Source organism: Mesocricetus auratus, unplaced genomic scaffold (assembly GCF_017639785.1).
Source record: "Mesocricetus auratus isolate SY011 unplaced genomic scaffold, BCM_Maur_2.0 Super-Scaffold_100676, whole genome shotgun sequence".
NCBI classification, from domain to species: Eukaryota; Metazoa; Chordata; class Mammalia; order Rodentia; family Cricetidae; genus Mesocricetus; species Mesocricetus auratus.
The window spans coordinates 20,045,968-20,061,910 of NW_024429266.1; the positions used below are offsets into that span (position 1 = coordinate 20,045,968).

At 43.7% G+C, this 15,943-nt stretch overlaps 1 long non-coding RNA gene across 1 annotated transcript; it reads left to right on the plus strand.

Moving 5' to 3' along the window:
- The first annotated feature begins 626 nt into the window (after positions 1-626).
- Positions 627-14,510, plus strand: LOC121137227. The gene is made up of 3 exons (XR_005874464.1): positions 627-936; positions 1,415-1,508; positions 14,288-14,510. It is a non-coding gene; the product is annotated as an uncharacterized LOC121137227 (long non-coding RNA).
- The last annotated feature ends 1,433 nt before the right edge of the window (positions 14,511-15,943 follow it).

The following is a 15,943-nucleotide window of genomic DNA, read 5'->3' on the forward strand; positions in this document are numbered from 1 at the left end:
TGTCTTTTCTTCCCTTCTTGTAATATGTGTAATTTGTCTTCTCTTGGAAAGGTACCCATAAATTTTAATGCAATTTACTTAAGAACAATAAGCAAAGTCAAATTTTGCTAATCACTTTTGTTGCCCAGGAGGAAGGGAAAACTCTTAACTACCGGCTGAATGGCTAGTATGGGCCCTTCAAGGCCCACAAAGGAGAATTGAAACAGAGAGCCTCCAAAAGGAATGTCATCCCTAATTTGTCAGACCCTTAAGGCAATAAAAAATTGTCTATGCAATAATGAGACAACCCCACCCTCAAATATCGAATAGAAATCTTTAGGAAACATTGCAGCAGGAACAACTCAGGACTCTAGGATTGGAGAAATACACACACACACACACACACACACACACACACACACACACACACACACCGGCACATGCCCTGAGTAATGAAAGAAAACACTAGTCACAAGATTTCCGGAAAGGAAGGATATTAAGAACATTGTCCAGTCTCCCATCTGATGCATTTCTTTCCTGTCTACATGATGTTTGGCAAATGCTTGGCCTCCCTCCCTGCTGTAGGGACTATGAGGAAGAGACTGTGTTTTAGTCAGCATGGAAACACGAGTTTGTCCCTCGGGCGACTATAAATCTTAGGTAGTGTTCACTTTCCCTGCCAGTCTGCTAAACAACCTGGGGTTTTTCTCAAGGAAAACAGAAGCTGCCCATCATTCTCTGTCCACTGCACCCTCCTACCAGGCTCCAGAAGCCAGCGTGCTGCACAGGAGGTCCACTTTTCAACTTGAGGATCAATACAAGCTAAACAGGTGATATTTCCAGCCCAAAGGGACAACACAAGTCGATGCATTTAATGCTCTCCCTTGGGGATTCTCTGATGAAAAGACCTACCGGGTAGAAGAGGACAAACACATCATTGTGTGACAGAGACCAGGGGTGAGTGAGAATCGCAAGGCTGCGGTGCCAAAGTCAAACACCACCACCACCTTCAGAAGGGGACCTGGAGCACTCAGAGAGGGCCAGGTAACCCCAGGCCCGCTCAAGGCTTGTTCGGGTCTTTGCTTCCAGGCAAAACTGCCATGTCAAAGCAGGGGCAGATAGTGACCGGGGTTGGGGTGGAGGGAGAGGGGGTGAGGTGGATGGTGAGAGAGTGGGGACCGGGGTGAGGGCGTGGGGGTGAAGGGAGAGAGGGTAAGGGCGGAGAGCGAGAGAGTGGGGATGGAGGAAGAGAGAGTGGGTTTGAGGGTAAGCTTGTTGGGGTACAGGAGTATTCAGCTGCCACAGCAGACCTAGGGGGAGCCCTTCTGGCTTAGGCGAAGCTGCCCACTCCTCCCATGCGATGTCACTTCAAAAGCGGGTATAGTGGCAAAAATATACATTTGTTTCCCATGCTGAGGCTGAAACGTTTCCACAGAGCCTCATAAATCAAGGAGAACCGCTATCCACTCCCATCTAGACAAGCAGAGACCTTCCACTGTGAGGAAGCCAGCATGGGGGAAAAGGACCAGGTAAGAGATGAGAGCCACTGTGAGAGTGCCGGGCAAACTTAAAAGAGCTGTCTGAATTTATTGTAATAAACTATGACAGTCAAAGACTTTCTTTAAAAAAAAGAAAAATCCTGTGATCATCCAGGTAGAAAACCAAACAAAATAAGTTGTTCCCACCGACAAATAGCAGGTTTCTCTTCTGCCATCTTAAATGCAAAAATGTCACTCAGTCGTAGAACAGACAATAAATCTATATAATGGGAAATGATACAGCAATGAAAACGAGTGTAGCCCCCAACGTGAGCCTGCCTGGGTGAGCAAGCTCTAAGTACAGGTGATATGTTACGCCTTGTTCTGAGTGGCGAGTGTATGGGTGTTCTTTAAATAATTATTCTTTAAATTATACAAATGGCCAGGCATAATGGCACACACCTTTAACCCTAACACTCAGAAGGCAGAGGTAAGTGGATTTCTTTGAGTTCAAGACCAGCCTGGTCTACATAACTATTCAAGGTCAGTTATAGATAGACACACAATGAGACCCTGCCTTGAAAAAAAATGAAATAATAAACTACACAAATGCATGCCATAGATTATTTCATACACATATGTGTTTCACATTAAGACTCTTTTTTAATGATTCTACAACTGAATTCTGGGAGTATGGCTCAGTGCTTAGCTATACAGAACTAAATAGATAATTCTCAATAGAGGAATCTAAAATGGCTGAAAGACACTTAAGAAAGTGCTCAACATCCTTAGCCATCAGGAAAACACAACTCAAAACAACTGAGATACCATCTTACACCGGCCAGAATGGCTAAAATCAAAAACACTAATGACAATCTATGCTGAAGAGGATATGGAGAAAGGGGAACACTCCTCCATTGCTGGTGTGAGTGTATATTTTTGCCACTTTGGAATGGATGGAGAAAATGTGGTACATTTACACAATGGAGTATTACTCAGCGGGGGGGGGTGAGGCACGACAATGAAATCTTGAAATTCGCAGGCAAATGAACGGAACTGGAATCCTGAGTGAGGTAACCCAGTCACAGAAAGACAAGCATGGTATGTACTCACTAATATATGGATTTTAGACATGGAGCAAAGGACTACCAGTCTACAATCCACACCACCAGAGAAACTAGGAAACAAGGAGGACTCTAAGAGAGAAACACATGGTCCCCCAAAAAAGGGGAAAGGGACAAGAACCCCTGAGCAAATTGGGAGCGTGGGGGGGGAGGGAGGGAGGAAAAAGAGAAGGAGAGGAGCGGGGAAGAGAATGAGAGGCATCAGGAAGACTGAGACAGGGGAGGAATAGAGGAGGCAACAAAAGAGACACCTTAATAGAGGGAGCCAGGATAGGTTTAAAGAGAAATCTGGCACCAGGGAAATGATCAGAGACTCACAAGGATGACCCCAACTAAGAATCTAGGCAGTAGTAGAGAGGCTGCCTTTGATGCCCTTCCCCTATAATGAGATTGATGACTACTTTAATTGCCATCCTAGAGCCTTCATCCAGTAGCTGATGGAATCAGAAGCAGGCATCCACAGCTAAGCACTGAGCGAAATTTTTACCCAGCCAAATGACATTAGTCACTTCTGTATATATGTACATATCTATGAAAATTAACTTTCAAAGAAATTAAGAGACATATAGTTAATGCAATAAAAATTAACCATAGCAACAGTGAGAATTGAAGACTACGTACATTTAAGAGAAAAGTTGACAAAGCACAAAAGGATAAGAGAGGGGATTACAATAGACAAATCTTACTTTAAAATGAGATGCAAATTTTCCAATTATTTTTAACACAAATTGGATTAATAAGTATACTATTAGGGCACATTAGGTAGTGTTAAATATTATTAGGATTTATAATAAAAGAACACATGTGGTTCAACATTAGAAATCTTACTATAAAGCATCAAGTTTAGAGAAAAGCCACAGGAATCAGTAGATATTAAAGTCATTTGATTTTACAAAATTCAACATGCATGGCTTTTATTAATAAAACATCAGAGCATCAGAGAACCACAAAATGCATGTATTTTGACAATGGAAAATACTTACTTCCCTGCCAAAGCCAGATATGGTGTAAAGACGCCAGCTAGCACATATGAGCTTTGTTAGAAGGCTATTAGACACACAAAATAAGGCAAGAAACAAGATTAAAAAGAAAAGGCAAGATTGTCATTTTTGTGTTCCTACTTGAAAACTCAGAACTAACTTTAATTTTTCCTAATTCTCACAATGTGTCCAATTGTAAGATGTGCATAGATTTAGACGTGAACACCAGTGGTTGTAATCTCTTTCTTTCTTTTTCTTTTTGGTTGTTTTGAGACAGGGTTTCTCTGTGTAACTTTGTAGACCAGGCTGGCCTCGAACTCACAGAGATCTGCCTGCCTCTGCCTCTGAGTGCTGGGACTAGAGGCGTGCGCCACCACCGCCCAGTTGGTTGTAATATTAAATGTCACCGGAAACTGAGCAGACACCAAAAATAAATGAAGTGCATGGATGGGGATTACTAGAAGTAACTATTCCCAGCTCTCTACACGTTTGTCAAGGGAAGTCGTGAGCCTGGTTGCCAGACAGAGTGATTTCTTCAAGAGACATTTATAAAGCTGGATTTTGGAATAAAACTTCCTGGCTTTTATCTTTAGGCAACCAGTTCGAAAACTGCTCGAATAAAATGTATCCATAGGCGGAGTCTGGGAGGTGGCTCAGTCTGTACACTGCTTGTCACAGAAGCCTGACGTCCTGAGTCTGTGGGTGTGAGGCGGTGACCCAGTCTTGGGGAGGCAGAGACAGGAGGCTCTCTGGAGCTTGCTGACTAGAAAGACTAGCCAAGTCTGCAAGTTCCACAGTCAGCAAGAGAGTGGGTCTCAAAAAAAACATTAATGGAGGAAGACACCTGACCTTGACCTCTGGCCTCCACACAATGCACACACATGTGCACAGGCACATGTGTCGATGTACGTGTACATGCATATGTAGACATGACCCTGGGTCTCTAACGTGCATTTTTTTTGAGACAGCATCTTACTATGTAGTCCTACTGGTCTGGAACTTACTATGTAGACCAGACTGGCATCAGACTCACAGAGATGGGCCTGCCTCTGCCTCCCAAGTGATAGGATTAAAGTCATGTGTCGCCACAACCTGTTATTGTGAAACTTTTTATTAGTGCTTTATTATATAACTGATGTGCAAATACCTTAGGAGAAAGGTTAAATGAAGCAAAATCGATTAACTCTTTAATAGTGGACCACTTGAAATAAATATATTTAAGCACCTTTATGTCACACCAAATACAGTTCACAAATTTCAAAAATGAAACTTAGACAGGTATAGTGGAGCAAGCCTCTGACCCCAGCACTCAAGAGGTAGAGGCAAGAGTCTAAGGCCAGCTGCAGCTCTATGGCCAGCTGCAGCTCTAAGGCAAAGTTAAGATCATCCTGGATACATGACATATTAACTCAGAAGAGAGAGGAGAACGTGGGAGAGGAGGAAGAGGAAGGCAGAGAAGAGAGCAATAGCAAAAACATGTAGCTAAACATCCACACAATAGATGGAGAATGCATCCTAAAAGAGACAGTACATACAAAACCATAAAAGGAAAAGCAGACATTGAGTGCATACTTTTTTCACCAGGTCAAAACATAAAACAGCAACTCATGTAAGGAAAAATATTTAAACACAGAAGATCAATATCCCTTATATAGAGAAGCTGGTCTCGGAAATCAATAAACAGGTATCTTCAGGGAATACTGAACATGGGCTGTGGCCAAGCAAATCATAAAGTAAGAAATGCCGAAGGCCAGTAAGTATAATGTTCAATCTCACTAGTAATCAAAGAAATCAAATTGAATTTTCCCTACTGACTTGACAAAGATTTCATAAAATATTTTTAAGGCTCAGTGTCGACGAAGGTGTTTATTGTCGGCCCTTGTCTACATCAATACACTCTGTAGAACAATTGGGCAATACATGTCAGAGCACTTCCAACTCAACAAGCCCATTTCTAAAAGTCCAGTCTAAAGAAACAACTTGTGCAAGGATGTCACTAGCAGAAAACTAAAACAAAACAAAACCAACACAAATGTATTCTGAAATGCTCAACATTTAAAGTCTGAAGAATGTCTTCAACACTTTGTTTTTTAAAGCTATTCAATAATACCTTTCTCAGGGTTTATATAGAGTTAACCTTAAAATATATACAATGACCCCAAAGGATACTCCAAAGGTGTTAAGTGGGGTTCTCACTGAACTGTGGAGTTATGTCACTGTGTCCGAAAAGTTCACTGAAAATTTTTGTTCCTGTTTTTCATAACGAACATATTGTTTTGATAACAAGAGGAAATTTTATTTTTATTTAAAAATACAGCAAGCTGGAGTCAACAAATAAACTAATTGGTTGCCATGGATACTTAGTTCTGGGGAGCTAGAAGGAGCTAGGTAGCATTTATATGTTTTCATGTTCTCTCTCTGTGAGTGTGTGTGTATGTGTGTGTGAGTGTGTGTGTGTGTGTGTGTGTGTGTGTGTGTGTGTGTGTGTGTGTGTGTGTGTGTGTGTGCTGTATATAAGCAGCAGGCCTGGCTTCTACTTGTGTTTTGCCTAGACTACTCCTAAAATAAACTCATATGCTGAATGCTAATAAAGAAAGCCACCCCAGAAATAAGTGAAAAACCCAAAGAGAACTTAGACAGGCTTTAATTTAACACTGTGAACATTTTAAATTTTATTGCAAATAATCCACAGAGTGGGTTCTCTGCCTGTGGCTCATTAGCGTAGTGGGTAAGTAAAGTACCTGGCTTACCCCTGGTTTACCCCAGCCACTCAGTACAGTTAATGGACTCACACAAATATTTACAGTCCAAAGAGGTTTATTGACAGACTTGGCCTTCGTTCCAGGCACAGTGGATTCCTGCCAACTCCTCAAATATATGGAAAGAAAAACCAGAAAGATTTTGCCAATGGTTCAAGGAAGGAAAAGTCTTCCCTCTGAAGGCTGTGATATTTACTACATAAATGTAAGAGTACATTCATAGATAAGAGTGTAGATGTCAGCCAGGTGATGGTGGTGCACGCCTTCAACCCCAGCATTCTGGAGGCAGAGGTAGGCGGATCTCTGTGAGTTCGAGGCCAGCCTGGTCTGCAGATACTGTCTGGAAAAACTCAAAAAAAAAAAAAAAGAATATAGATGTCTGAAATAAACAAAGTATCAAATTACAAGCTTCTGTAATTTAAGAAGGGCAAGGTAAGGTAAGGGCCCACCCTTCTAAAATAGTATGGTATTTATCTGGCACGTGTGTGTGTGTGTGTGTGTGTGTGTGTGTGTGTGTGTGTGTGTGTGTGTGTGTGTGATGGCATACTGTGGAAGTAAGACAACAATTTTCAGGAGTCCTTTCATCATGTGGGTCCCAGGGATCAAACACAGGTTGTAACGCTTGGTAGCAAGTGCCTTCAGCCACTGAGCCATCTTGCTAAACCTGTACCTTATCTTTTTTCCCCTTGTTTTTTGAGACAGGGTTTCTCTGTGCAGCCCTGGTTGACCTGGAACTCTCTGTAGAACACACAGAGATCCACCTACTGAGTGCTGGGATTAAAGGTGTGTGCCACCACTGCCCAGCTGTACTTTATCTTTTGATGCAGTATTTCTCACTGAACCTGGAGACACCAGTCTGGCTAGAGTAACTAGAAAGCAAAGTTTAGATCTCCACCTGTCTCCAGACCACCCACCCACAAGTGCTGGCATTATAGCCACGGCTTTACATGGCGGTTGGAGACTTGAACTCAGGTTCTCATGTTTGCACCAAGCACTTTACCAAGTAAGCTGTCCCTGTTCCCAGCAACCAAGACAGATTTCTTCATGTTAGATTGTCCTGAGCTCATTCATAAATACCTTCCCATACATGTTCAGCCAGACCCTTGTTTGTAAGTACATCTATAGCCTTGTGGTTCCCAAATGTAAATCTGACTACCCCCTGACTTTAACTAAGAGATCAACATCTCGAACTTGGCAGAATTGATTCCAGACTCTGTCTTTCTCCCTAAATCTATTCCTTCCATTCATCTTCCCAGTTCAGTGAAGAGCATCTCATTGACCAAACCAAAAAGCCTATTTCCTTTTCTTTCTCTTGGGCACCAAATCCTTCAGCAAGCCCTGACAGTACTCTCTCCAAAATACACAAATGCACACTGAACGTTTCACCTCCTCTGGTACTAATGCTTGGGTTTAAGCCACTGTCTTAGTTAGGGCTCTGTTGCTGTGATAAAACACCATGACCAAAAGCTACTTGAGAAGGAAAGGGTTTGTCGCATCTTACAGCTAATAAATAGTCCATCACTGAAGGAAGCCCGAGTAGGAACTCAGGGCAGGAACTGGAGCAGAAGCCACAGAGGAGTGCGGCTTACTCATCTGCTACCCTGGCTTGCTGGGGCTGCTTCCTTATTCACCCCAGGACCATTGCCTCCCCACCCACAATGGGCTGGTCACTCCAGCATCAAGAAAATCACTAAGAAAATGCACTACAGATTTGCCTAGAGGGAAATCTTATGGAGACATTGTCACAGTTGAGAGTCCTTTTCCCCAAATAACTTTATCTTGAACCAAGTTGACACTGAACTAGCCAGGACAGCCACCATCATGGTCTCTTACCTTGGTATTGAAATAACTTCCTGTTGGTCTTAACAGGGGTCATGCTCTAGCAAGTATCTACAGGGATTTTGAACCCCTCCCTCCCTCCTTCCTTCCTTCCCTCCTCCCTCCCTCCCTCCTTCCTTCCTTCCTTCCCTCCCTCCCTCCTTCCTTCCTTCCCTCCCTCCTTCCTTCCCTCCCTCCCTCCTTCCTCCCTTCCCTCCTTCTTCCTTCCTTCCCTCTTTCCTCCCTTTATTCATTCCTTCCTTCATTCCTCCTCTTCTCCCCCTTTCTTCCCTTCATCTCTCCTTTGCTCTCTCATATTTGTCAGGCTAGGGATCCGCCCTGAGGACATGCTAACATACTAGGCAAGACTCTACTACCGAGCTACATCCCGTTCTGCTGTTTTATTATTTGTTTGGTTGGTCTGGTTTGGTTTTGGTTTATTAGGACAACATATCCATTACATAGGCCAGGAAATAATTTTTGCCTCAGCCTCCTAAATGTGGGGATTATAAGCAGGTGGCATTATATTCAGCTCCAGAGCGGTATGTGTGTCTTGTGCTTACACGTGTTAACGCATGTTCCAATCTGCATGTGTGTACATATGTGTAGGTGTGAGTGTACATGTATGCATATCATGTGACGGCCTGAAGCTGATGTTAGATGTTCCTCCTCAACCTCTTTCCAGCTTATTGAAGCCAGGTTTCTCACTAGACCTAGAGCTCTCCAATTCCACCTAGTCTAGCTGCCCAGCTTGTTCCAGGGATCACTAGTCTCTGTATCCCAAGTGCTGGGACTACAGGTAGCAGCACACTTCCCTGGCTTTTATATAGGTGGGGGTCTGAAGTCCTATCTTCACGCTTGTGCATCAAACACTTGATCTACTGAGCTGTCTCCCCAGCTGCCCCCCGCCAGTGTTAAATATACATACAGCCTGTGGAGTAACCATAAGGGGGGGGGCTCATCCAAGGGAAAGACTGACTCTCTCTCTCTCTCTCTCTCTCTCTCTCTCTCTCTCTCTCTCTCTCTCTCTCTCTCTCTCTCTCTCCCGTCTCTCACTCAGCAGACATTAATTGCCTATAGCTCATCTAGGGTGGGACTTTATGAAAAACAGAACTCTTTTCTACTTAGATATCTCCAGTGGTTTTCTGTTATACATGAGAAGAAATGAACACAAAACAAGCCTGGACTGCCCACAGGCAACATGGTGAGGTCAAGCCTCACCCCTGCCTTAGTGAGTTCTTTCTGGCCCCAGGTCTTTCTTCCCTTTTCTGAATGTCAGGTTCATCCCTCTCTGAAAGCTGCTGCACTCTTTCTTTTTTTTAAACATTTACTTACTTATTATGTGTGCAGTGTCCTGCCTGCATGTCTGCCTGCAGGACAGAAGAGGGCACCAGATCTCATTACAGATGGTTGTGAGCCCCCAAGTGGGTGCTGGGAATTGAATTCAGGACCTCTGGGAGAGTAGCCAGTGTTCTCCACCTCTGAGCCATCCCTCCAGCCATCAATGCTGCGCTTTCCAAAGGTGCCCTCTCCACATCTCTGCGAAAGGACTTAGAGAACACTGGCTAGATCCAGAGAAGGAAGAAAGCAAGAAGGACCATGAGGAGGAAACTGGATGGCTTGGTTGGGTTCAGTGAACCTCTGCAGCAGGTGACCGGCTCCCGTGACACCCATCTCTAGTTTTCTATGCTTAGGTTTTATAATTCCAAGAGCAGAGTTAGCTGTTGTTCTGGTCTCCTGAAACAAATTTCTCTGTTTATGGACACTTGGGTTGATTCCATAACTTGACTATTGTGAATAATGCTGTAAAAACCATGATTGTGCAGATATCTCAATGATATGCAGACTTTGATTCCTTCTGGCAGATGCCAATGGGTGGGTGTTATAGCTGAATTATACGGTTGTTCTAGTTTTAGTTTTTTGAGGAACATCATGATTTCCATAGTAGCTGGACTAATTTACATTCCCACCAACAGTATGTAAGCTTTCTTTTCCCCTTCAATGTTCACCTGCATTTGTTTTCTTTTCGAATTTGACGATAAGTGAGTAGGGTGCATTTTTTCCACAGCCTGTGGAGGTTTGTGGAGTTGGTTCTCTCCTTCTATGCTTACAAGGGTTCTGGGGACCAAACTCAAGTCATGAGGCTGGTGCAGTAACTGCTTTGACCCCCTCATCAAAGACTTCTACCCATTGAGTCATCTGGCCAGCTCATTGTCTTTATGATAGACATTATGACTGGCACGAGTTAGAATTTCAGTGCCATTTTGTTTTGATTTCCATGATGGTTAAGGATGGTGAGAACTTTTATATGAAGAAAAAAGTAAACACCAATAGAACAAATAACCCAATCAATAAATGGGCAAATGAATTGGACTCTGTTCTCAAAAGAGAAAGTGTAAGTGGTTAACAATTAGTTTTTTTTTATTGTGGAAATTAAGAAACTGCATTGGTGTTACTAGAGGAGAATGTTAAGCAACCACCAAGCTATATGCCCTTTGGTCTACATGGGGACCTGCCTCCATGTTGTGCTGGTGCAGTAATGGTACGGGGATTGTGGGAGCAGCAGCCACTCTGTGACTGGGCTTAAGGCCCACTCCAGAAGAAAGAACCCCCGTTTGACACTGGGCAGCTAAGAACCTGAAACAAGACAGGCCATGGACATAGGGAAAAAGCAAATACTATCGTTCTGTTAGAGGACTGTAGCAATATACCGACTATTATCGACTTTCTGCTATACCCATAGATCAGTGTCTAGCTCAGCCATCATCAAAGAAGCTTCCTCCTGCAGGAGATGGGAACAAAAATTAGTTTTCTTCAATAGAGTCTTACTAGGTATACAAACCCACACTTAAGGCAGGCCCCATGCTCAATAGTATACGGCCATACTAAACAAACTCAGTGGTATTTTTGTAGATTTGTTTTGTCTCATAATGCTCTGCCTTGGCATTTTTAACTTACTGGCCTTTACTTATATATTATGTGTTTTCCAATTTTGTGTTTTCATGATCTTTCTGTGTGTGTGTGTGTGTGTGTGTGTGTGTGCGCGCGCGCGCGCGCGCGCGTGTGTGCTCTTTCTTGCATTTTCTGATTGTTTTGTTCTGTTCTGCTTTGTTTTTTATTTGCCTGTTTGTTTTCCAAAGAGAGTGAGAGAGAAGACTGAGTTGAATGGGTGGGAGTAGGGATTAGATCTAAGAAGAGATCAGGAAGGGGAAACTGTGATTGTATGAAAAAACTACATGTTCAGTTAAAAAACGAAACAGGAAGAAAGTGCACTGAGGGCCTGGAGTATGAAACGCACAATCTGAAGGCGTGGGTACCTGCACCAGTCTCCCGTTATTTTCAAGATCGGATACCCGCTCCAAGCCAGGAATGGTCATGAGTGTGGCCAAAGCCTGAGGTGGTCCCCTGGTTAATGAACTGATCTTTTCGAGCTCAGTCCCAACAATTAACTCTGCTCTGGAAAAATTAGAGCCTAAGATAGGAAACTAGAGACTGGGGTGAGGGTAGAGCTTGTCACTTGCTGTGGAAGTCCACAGACTGCTCCGTTTCTCCCTTCCCACACTTGTTCGCTCATGTCTTTCCTTAGAGGTTACTAAGTAGTCTGTAAGTACAGCCGTTAGCTGCAGTTGGGTTCTGTAATTTGCAATCTACAAGGCCTCCAAAGGAACCCTATCTTAATTACTTTAATCAGCTGTTACCTGATTCAATGATCATTGGCTACCCCAGAGCATCTATGAAATCCAAACTCAGCATTCATGTTGGTCCATGTGGGACAGCTTAATGTGTACATGTGTGTGCATCCTTTCGTACTTTCTGCAGCAGCCTCCAGGCTGGATCCCTGCTCTTCCTCAGTGTTTGCTCACAGTTCATTTTTCCACCTGCTCACAGCTTTTGTGAGAGAACTGGGAACTCTCTCTGTATATACAGTAGGGCCCTGTGCATGCGAAACCAGTAAATTTGATCCCTAAAAAGGCATCTTCTCTCTCCAAGGAGGGGCTAATGTCTATGTCTTTCCTTCATTTTCTTCTTTTTCATTGTCCCCAGTGACCCTAACCACCAGAGCAAGGGTTTGGCCTTATAGATTCCTTTGATAAGAGCAACAGACATTGTCCTAAGGAGGAAAAATGAAGACACGTGCACACAAGATTATGCATACAACCCAGGTTCTTGAGATTCTGATTAATAACCACATCCCCAGCTGTATTAGTCCAGTTCGGGTCATTACAACAAAATACCCAAGCAAGCTAACTATACAAAAATGATTATTTGGCCCATCTTAGCTGTGTCATATCATGCCAAGTATGTAGGTAAAGGAGGGAAGTCACACAGTAAAGGTCAAAGAGGTTGGGGGATGGGGTCCCACAGTCTCTACCAACTGTGTACCCCCATGACCTACGACCTCCCCTAGTCTCCATCGTTATAGTCTGTACCACACGCCACCACCACAAAAGATCAAGGTACCAACACCTGAACCATTAGCAGTTGGGTAGGAGCAACATCTAAACTATGCCAGCATCTGTCTACCATGTCCTACACCACCACTGATCCCCTCCTTCCACTAGCAATGACTCTCCCACACCTCTGCTGCCAGAACATGACAGAACAAACCGAGTTTCTCCCTCCTGAGGGTTATTAGCCTTATGAGAACAAACAACAGAAACTAACACCCCCTCCCCAAGCACTTAGAGGCAGTCACACTTAGAAGTCATTAACTGCATCCCCATTAGAATAACCCCAAGACAAACACTTATAATTTCCTACATTACAGTTTACCTCACAGAAGCTGCATTTTAAATGGTTTTCTTGCAAGGGAGACATTCTTATGCACTAGCACAGATTACAAAACAGCCAAATCCTATCAGCAACAGACTTTGCAAGAATTTCTTAGGTGGGTTATTTCCTGGGAAGATTATCATAGTGATTAATCTCATCTACTTTTTGTTGTCAATTTCAGTAGGTGACATTTTTGGCTTTGTTCCCAGATTCCAGGGACTGCTGTTTGAAACCTGCAGTTTCTTATAGACCATCTCTACCTTCTAATTAGAAAAGAGTTTTGAAAATGCTGGAAACTTCAGGAAAGCCTTCTCCAGGATAAATCAGAAAAGAAAGACTAAGGAGCAGAAAGGTGGAAGGAAAATTAGGTAGAAGAGAAAGAAAAAAAATAAGACTGCATGCAGATCAGAAAATGGACAGAATTTTTTTTTAAACCAGTGCCTTTAGCTTTGGGTCAGGCAGTTATTTCCTCTGACCTTTTTTATTTTTGGCAACAAGTAACATATAACTTTAAAAACAGTTATTTTGGTCATTGAATTAAATGAAAGGAACCATGAAAATCACAGAAGCTCACACACACACACACACACACACACGCATGCACTCACGCACACGTGCACAGCATGCACACCAATTATCCTCAGGAGCTAATCTGCTTTGAAAGAAACAAAAGCCCAATTTAATATAATAGTACATTAAAAGTATTACTTACCCAGTCTTACAACTCCTTTTTTTCTTTAATAGCTAACCTCTCCACATGAGCTCAATTTTCATAACTCAGGCTTGTGAATTGGGCCTTGAAAAATGGGTGGCACCCAGTCTGAAAGCCAGGAGATAGGGAAGCCCTCGTGGCAGAGAAATAGCACAAGTGAGCTGCCCACTGGGGTCGTTTCAGACAACTGCATTATGTGGTGAGCTGGAGTGAGGCTGAGTGGGGGGAATTGGTCCAAGACAGAAGGTGCCAAGGCATTTGGATTTCCTGCGGGTCACGAAGCCGCCTAGGATGCTTTCATCAGAATGGTGACAGGAGCAGATGTGCCTTCGACAGCAGACTGTGGCAGCGGTGGGGAGGATAAATGGGGGGTGGGATGAAGGACAAGAGAAATAGAAAGCAAGACCAGTCAGAGCTATCGACTGCTGAGGAGAGATAATGAGGGCTGCACTGGAGAACTGGCAACGGCCATGGCGAGACGCCAGCAGGCTCTGGGGACATTAAAGGATAGAGCTGACAGAATCTAGTGACTGATTAGATAGGGACGGGTAGTAAGAGAAGGAACAGGAAGTGATTATAAACTCCTACCTTGGAAAACTAGGCAGACACCAATGGCATTTAGAAATGACAGGCAGTAAGAAAGTGCCTTCTTTCCTTTTCACAGCTGCCACCGCGGACACCGCTCAAAGGACTCAACTGTCCTCAGCTCCCTTGACAAACTCTTGTATAACTCAATTCAACAACCCTGGGAGTAGGTGGAACACCCACTCACTCAGTGATGTTGGCTACTCGTGTCCATCTTTGCTTGGGTCTGTGAAACCCCTGGAAAATAGCAGCAGTAAGAAATAATCAAATGGGGGGAGGGCACGGGAGGAGGGGAGGGAAAGGGAGAGGGACCTGGAACTGACTTGTGAAGCAACCTTGTTTCTAATCTAAATTTAAACTTAAAAATAAATAATAAAAAAAAGAAATAACCCAAGTCCCTACCGAGCTCATGGCCTAGCTGGCACAGTCACACATTGAAAGGACAGTACAAGACGGCTTGCACTGTAAAACAACAGTGCCGTACCAGAGAAAGCTCTGCAAAGGTCACCCTTAAGTGAAACGTGAGCTGGTGAGAGACACAGAAGGGCATTTAACCACAGGGACAGCAGTGCTGTAGAAGCGTGAAGAGGTAGTAAAATTCAGTGAGGAGGTTGGGATGAGGCAGAGGAAGCAAGAACGAGATGATCATAAAAGGCCATGTGAAGAGCACTGGCTTAATTGGCAGAACGCTCCCCTGGCATTCACAGAGCCCTGGGTTCAGTCATCACCAGGCATAAACCTGGCATGTGCCACATATCTATAATCCCAGCACTCAAAAGGCGGGGAGGAACAGGAATCAAGATGGCCAAGCTGAGCTACATGAGGCTGCCTCAGAAAGTGTTTTTTAAACGTCTTGTTTACAGGACTGGAGAGATGGCTCAGTAGCTAAGAGTACTGGCTGCTCTTCCAAAGGATCCAAGTTCAATTCCCAGCACCCACATGACAACTCATAACTGTCTATAACTCCAGTTGCAGGGGATCTGACACCTTCATACCAATGCATATAAAAATGAAGTTAAATAAATTATATTTTAAAAGGTCATGTCTACTTTTTACAGGTATTTCTTAAATAGGGTTTTGATGGGGGAAGTCCTGTGTATATGTCAATAAAGCACTGTTGGCCAATAGGGAAGCAAGATAGGTAGGACTAGGAGTCGAGCAGAACTCTGGGAAGGAGAAACACAGGGAGTCACGTGTAGCTCGCCAGAGAAGTAAGATGTCCGGAACTCTTCTCCAGTAAGAGAAATACTTAGCTTAATTAACAATTACGGGATAAATACTTAAGTCAGAGCTAGCCAGTAAGAAACAAGCAAGGCCAACAGCTTCATAATTAATACAGCGTCTTGTGTGTTATTTGGGGACTACAACATGTCGGAGCCCAGGCGACTGGTGGAGAAAAACCAAAGCGGAAGGAAAAGGCTTCCCTCTCTACAGGGTTTCTATTGCTGTGAAGATGCCATGACCATGGCAACTCTTATAAAGGAAAACGTTTAATTGTGGTGGTTGGCTCAGTTTCAGGGGTTTAGCCCACTATCGTCAGACAGCATGCAGGCAGACATGGTGCCAGAGCTGAGAGATCTTATATCCTGATCCAAAGGCAGCAGGAAGTTGAACTGAACCACTAAGTGTGGCTTGAGCATGTATGAGACCTCAAAGTCTACCTCCATGGTGACACACTTCCTCCAACAAAGCCACACCTCCTAGTAGGGCCACACCTTTATGCGCTTATGGGAGT